Source organism: Musa acuminata, chromosome BXJ2-7, assembly GCF_036884655.1.
Source record: "Musa acuminata AAA Group cultivar baxijiao chromosome BXJ2-7, Cavendish_Baxijiao_AAA, whole genome shotgun sequence".
NCBI lineage: Eukaryota > Viridiplantae > Streptophyta > Magnoliopsida > Zingiberales > Musaceae > Musa > Musa acuminata.
This window is the reverse complement of record NC_088344.1, coordinates 24,740,710-24,747,527: the sequence shown is the minus strand read 5'-3', so window position 1 is coordinate 24,747,527 and position 6,818 is coordinate 24,740,710.

Here is a 6,818-nt window from a genome sequence, read left to right as displayed (position 1 = left end):
TTAGTAGGATATAACATGTGATGGGTCCTTGATATATCTTTGAAGCATTGACACGTGGAATACATCATGGATGCTAGCCAAAGCCGGGGGCAATGCCAATCTGTATGCCACAGGCCCAAACTTTTGTAAGATCTCAAATGGGCCAATAAATCATGGGGCTAACTTCCCCCTTTGACCAAATCTCATAACTCCCTTAGTTTGCGACACTTTTAAGAAAACATGCTCACCAACTTCGAACTCTAGATCTCTTCGCCTTCGATCTGTATAACTTTTCTGACAACTTTGAGCTCTTAATAATCTTTAACGTTAATTCGAATATTATCAGTATCTTTTTGAATTAATTGAGGCCCCAAAAGCTTCCGTTCTCCTACCTCATCCCAATATACAAGTGATATGCACTTTCTTCCATAAAGAGCTTCAAATGGAGCCATCTGTATGCTAGAGTGGTAACTATTATTATAACAAAACTCAATTAGATGTAAGTGCATATCCCAACTCCCACCAAAGTCCAAAGCAAATGCTCTTAAGAGATCTTCAAGAGTTTGTATTGTCCTTTCAGATTGACCATCAGTTTGGGGGTGAAAGGCTGTACTAAACTTTAACTGCGTGCCCAAAGATTTTTGTAGACTTCTCCAAAATTTAGAGGTGAATCTTGGATCTCTATCTGAGATAATGCTAATTGTCACCCCATGATATCGAAAAATTTCCTTAATATATAAGCTTGCTAGTTTATCCATTGAATACTTCTTATTAATAGGAAGGAAGTGAGCAAATTTAGTAAGTCTGTTTACTATTACCCAAATTCCATCATATCCTTTCATAGTCTTGGGTAATCCTGTCACAAAATCCATAGTGACTTGCTCCCACTTCCATTCAGGAATCGAAATCCTTTGCAACTTTTCCGCATGTACTCGATGTTCTATCTTCACCTGTTGACATATCAAACATTTAGAAACAAACTCTGTTATATCTCTCTTCATACCACGCCACCAATAGTTTTTGCGTAAATCTCGATACATCTTAGTAGTCCCGGGATGGATGTTAAATTTTGATTTATGTGCCTCCTCCAATAATTGCATCTTTATTGGATGGCTTTCGAGAACACAAAGTCGATCATGGAATGTAATAGAACCATCATCGGCTTAGAGGAATTTAGGTCTAGAACCTTAAGCTATTTTCTTAACTATCATTTGAAGATATGTATCTTCCTTCTGAGCTTCTTTAACCTTTTTCACCAAAAATGATTGTGCTATCAAACACACAAGAAAACCTTTATTTGTCTCCGATAAAAGTTTAAGTTTTAAGTCTGCTAACTCCGTCATTATAGAATTCTTTTGAATATTCATATAGGCTACAAGACTGTAGGCATTTTTGCTTAAGGTATCAGCAACTACATTAGCTTTCCCAGGATGGTAGTTGATATTAAAATCATAATCCTTTAGAAAGTCCAACCACCTTCTTTGTCTCATATTTAAATCTTTCTTTGTGAAAATATATTTGAGACTCTTATGATATGTGAAGATTCCGAAAGTCTGTCCATAGAGATAATGCCTCCAAATTTTCAGTGCAAAAATGATAGCTGCTAGCTCTAAGTCATGAGTAGGATAGTTCTTTTCATGAGGCTTTAATTGCCTCAATGCATAAGCAACTACCCTCTCGTTTTGCATTAGAACGCAACCAAGCCCTTGTAGTGAGGTATCACTATATACTACAAAATCTTCTCCCCCTAAAGGAATCACCAAGATAGGAGCACTGGTTAATTTCTGTTGGGAAATCTCGGGGGCGACATCATATGCGCAACGGAAGAACAAGAAAACAAAATCCCCGATTCCCAAAGAGATGTTCGTCATCGTGCGAAGATTGGTGCGCAAAATCCGCGAAACTTAAAACTACGTATAGAGTAGATTGTGTTACCTAGGGAGATCGTATATCCCTATTTCCTTGCAGATCCTTAGGAGAGGGTGAAGGAGGTCAAGTATCCTCCTCTCTAGCAGTGATCCACACAGTAGGGTTGTGACGACGCTCCTCAAAACTCCAGGCCTGCTCTTAGTTGGAGAGGGAGAGGAGAATAGGAAAGGCAAGTAAAGACTCTAGCCTATGAGGCTCTGAATCCCTCCTATTTATAGAGGTCCCCTATCAAACCCTAATGGGTCCTCCCCTAGTGGGTATTGGATCTGCATCCAATAAGACAAGGGCTCCGTCGGATATCTCATATCCGAACCTCTACTCATCGCAATGCCTACCATATGTGTGTGACCCTCTAGGCTCAATATCGAGCTGGCAGTGAGTCATACCTGTCAGAACTCCTTCTAACTCAGTGAATTATTATCTCTGTAATAATTCACTCGACTCATCGATTACGGACGTATTAGGCCACTACGCCGTAGTCCCCAGACGATACAAGGGAATCCAATCCATTGGACCTGTCTGTCCTCAGTTACCGTGTACCTATAGTCCCTCATCTATCTAATATCCCAGAGACCGTATATCGAGCATGGTGTTGTCAGACCCATACGGTTTCTACTCGAGTCTCGCTCTAATCGGATTCTCCCGGAGAACCCTTTCTCTCTCAACCCGAATGACCCAGGCTAGGGATTTGTCTGAGCAAGAACACATGGGATATTCCTCTCATGATGCCGAGAGTGGATGATCCTCTATCGACACTCAATAGCCCTCGTAAGGTCGACTACCACTCCCAATGACCAGTTGTACTAGATCTAGGACAGCCAAACCTATAAGTATGGTATTAAAGAGTGGAGCACTCATACAGGACATCCTTAGTGTCTCAAGTCTAAGGACCAGATATACCACTAGGACTACGGAATCGCTGTTTGACAATAAGGCATCATCAACCATCCAGCATTCCGTAAGCGGATCAATCAGTGAACTCATTCTCCAATGAGCACTTGTACTGTATCCCTAGTGTCCCTACACGAGCAGCTATGAGACCAGCTGCATCCATCATATGGACGGGTATACAGCACACCAGTATGTCCGGTTATCACGATGTTCCTCTTGAGTAACCTATGACCGGGATTATTTAGGATATGTGTTTAAAGGTGAATCGATCTCATTATCGTGATCTCATCATGATCCGATTCCTATTGCACAAATCCAAGGAAATCACAATATATATATATATATATATATATATATATATATATATATATATATATATATATATATATATATATATATATATATATATATATATATATATATATATATATATATATGCAATAGTTATAAAGTGATATACGCCAAAATATAATAAGCAAAAAGATTCTGTATCAAATCACATGTGCCATTACTCACGTGATTGGCTTGCTGGGCACCTATGACTAGCAATCTCCCACTTGACCTAAAGCCAATCACCTATGTGTCTGATCCCCATCAGACCCTTGTGATGCTCAAAGACAATCTGAGACAACGGTTTTGTCAGTGGATCTGCAATGTTATCTTCGGATGGAACTCTTTCCACTACTATATCTCCTAGGGTTACGATCTCTCTGATAAGGTGGAACCTCCTCAGAACATGCTTAAATTTCTGATGAGACCTAGGTTCCTTTGCTTGAGCAATCGCCCCGTTGTTGTCGCAATATAGGGAGATTGGCTCCTCGCTACCCGGCACGACTCCCAAATCTATAATGTTCTTCAACCAGACTCCCTCCTTTACTGCATCTGATGCAGCAATGTACTCCGCCTCTATGGTCGAGTCAGTAGTGGTATCTTGCTTGGAACTCTTCCAGCACACTGCTCCTCCATTCAAGGTGTACACATACCTTGAATTCGACTTGCTATCATCGACATCAGACTGAAAACTTGAGTCAGTGTAGCCTTCAACCTTAAGGCTATTACCTCCATATACTAGTAAAAGATCCTTAGTCCTTCTCAAGTACTTAAGGATACACTTTACTGCTTTCTAGTGCTCCAAGCCTGGATCCGCCTGATATCTACTCGTGACACTCAGAGCATACGCTATATCAGGCCTAGTACATAGCATGGCATACATGATAGACCATACTGTTGAGGCATAAGGTATCATATTCATGTTCGCCCTTTCTTCTGGAGTCTTTGGGGGACATACTCGTAGAAAGCGATATCCCATGTCTCATCGGTATGAGACCTCTCTTGGAATTTGCCATGCCAAACCTTTTGACAATGGTTTCTATGTACCTGGACTGGGACAAGCTAAGCATCCTTTTGGATCTATCTCTATAGATTCTAATCCCCAAGATATAGGATGCTTCCCCTAAGTCCTTCATGGAGAAGTGTCTAGATAACCAAGCCTTTACTATGGATAGCATTCCTACGTCGTTCCCAATGATGAGGATGTCATCCACATATAACACCAAAAAGGTGATAGCGCTTTCACTTACCTTTCTGTACACACAAGGCTCATCTTCGTTCTTAACGAAGTCATAAGATCTGATTGCCTCATCAAATCTTATGTTCCAACTTCTGGAAGCTTGCTTTAGTCCAAAAATAGATCTAAGCAACCTACACACCTTATCTAGGCAGTTCTTGGACACGAATCCCTCAGGTTGCATCATATACACCTCCTCCTCGAGGTTCCCATTGAGGAATGCAGTTTTCACGTCCATCTGCTAGATCTCATAATCATAGTGTGCTGCAATAGCCAATAGAATTCTGATGGATTTTAGCATTGTTATGGGTGAGAAGGTTTCGTCATAGTCAACACCTTGCCTTTGACGATACCCCTTAGCCACTAGCCTTGCTTTATAGGTCTCTACCTTTCCATCTACTCCGATCTTTTTCTTAAAGATCCACTTGCAACCGATGGGTACAATATCTTCGAGCGTATCAACTAGGTTCCAAACCTTAATAAAGCACATAGAATCCATCTTAGAATTCATGGCTTCTTGCCACTTCCCGGAGTCTATACTCATAATAGCCTCCTCGTAGGTCTGAGGATCAATATCCTGAACATCCTCTCCTCTAATATGTCCCACATATCTCTCAGGAGGATGGGATACTCTATCAGACCTGCGTAAAGTTGAAACTTGTGTATTAGGTACCTGAACAGACTCGGGCTGTAGAGTGGTGCTTGAGCTTGGTTCTCCAACCTCACTCAACTCTATCATTCTCCCACTATCTCCACCAAGAATGTGTTCCTTCTCAAGGAATACTGCTCTCTTAGCTACAAAGACCTTTTGGTCCTCGAGATGATAGAAATAACACCCACAAGTTTCCTTGGGGTATCCCACAAATTTGCATCGCTCTATCCTTGATTCTAACTTATCAGGGTTGTATCTTTTAACATGGGCAGGGCAGCCCCAAATCTTAACAATCTTAAGATCAAGCTTCTTCCCTTTCCATATCTCATATGGTGTAGACACTACCGATGTAGTTGGAACTCTGTTCAGAAGGTAAGCTACGGTCTCTAGGGCATATCCCTAGAATAAGATGGGTAGGTTAGCGAAACACATCATGGACCATACCATATCTAATAGCGTACGATTCCTCCTTCCAGAGACACCATTGAGCTGAGGTGTATATGGAGGTGTCCATTGGGATAATATCCCATGGTCCTTGAGGAACTGAGTAAAATATACACTTAAGTACTCACCTCCTCGATCTGATCGAAGAGTTTTGAGACTCTTTCCAGTCTGGTTCTCCACCTCATTCTTATACTCTCTAAATTTCTCAAAGGCCTCAGACTTGTACTTCATTAAGTACACATATCCATACCTTGAGAAATCATCAGTAAATGTAATGAAGTAGGAGTAACCTCCAATGGCATGAGTTGACATGGGTCCACATACATCACTATGTATGAGTTCCAACAACTCAGTGGCTCTCTCTCCAATTCCACTAAATAGAGAGTTGGTCAATTTTCCACGAATGCAAGGCTCACAAGTTGCATATGACATAGTCGAATGGATCTAGATATCAATCATTTAGTAACTTTTGAATCCATCTTTCATAGATGTGATCTAGCCTACAATGCCACAGGTATGCACTGTTCAACTCATCTCGTTTCCTTTTGGACACATTTACATTCATGATATGTGGAGTAGTGTCTAACATAAATAAACCATTATGTAATGTTCTTTTCGTGATGATCTTATCATCTAATAATATTGAACAATCATTGTTCACAAAAACAAATTTATATCCACTAACTGTTAAACATGAAATGGAGATAATGTTTTTGATAATAGAAGGAACAAAATAACATGCATCTAATGCAATAAAAACTCCACTAGGCAGATGTAGGGTGACCTCGCCAACAGCTACTACAGCAACTTTTGCTCCATTACCCATCTTGAGGTCCATCTCGCCTCTCTCTAATCTCCTAGGCCCTTGCCAGAACCTGCAATGAATTACATATATGATAAGCACTACCGGTATCCAATACCCATGTGTTATCATAAAAGTCTAACAAATGGAGACTGATCATGAATGTACCTGAAGCTTCATTAAGCTTTTGTTTCGCCCTTTCTGCAAGGTACTCTTTGCAGTTTCTCTTCCAGTGCCCATCTTTAACACAGTGGAAGCACTGGCCTTTGTCCTTTGCTGGGTCTTTCTTAGCAACCTTTGCTTTACCTGGTTTGCCCTTGCCCTTTCCCTTCTTAAGGGACCTTTCTGCTTTCCTTTTCTTTTTGGTCTCACCAGTGTAGAGAACTGGCTTCTCTTTCTTAATAGTACTCTCTGCCTCCCTCAATATATTGAGGAGCTCTGGGAGAGTCACCTCAAGCTTGTTCATATTAAAATTCATTATGAACTGTGAAAAGGAATCTGGTAGGGACTAAAGCACAATGTCCACACACAAGTTATCCTCTAGGACCATTCCT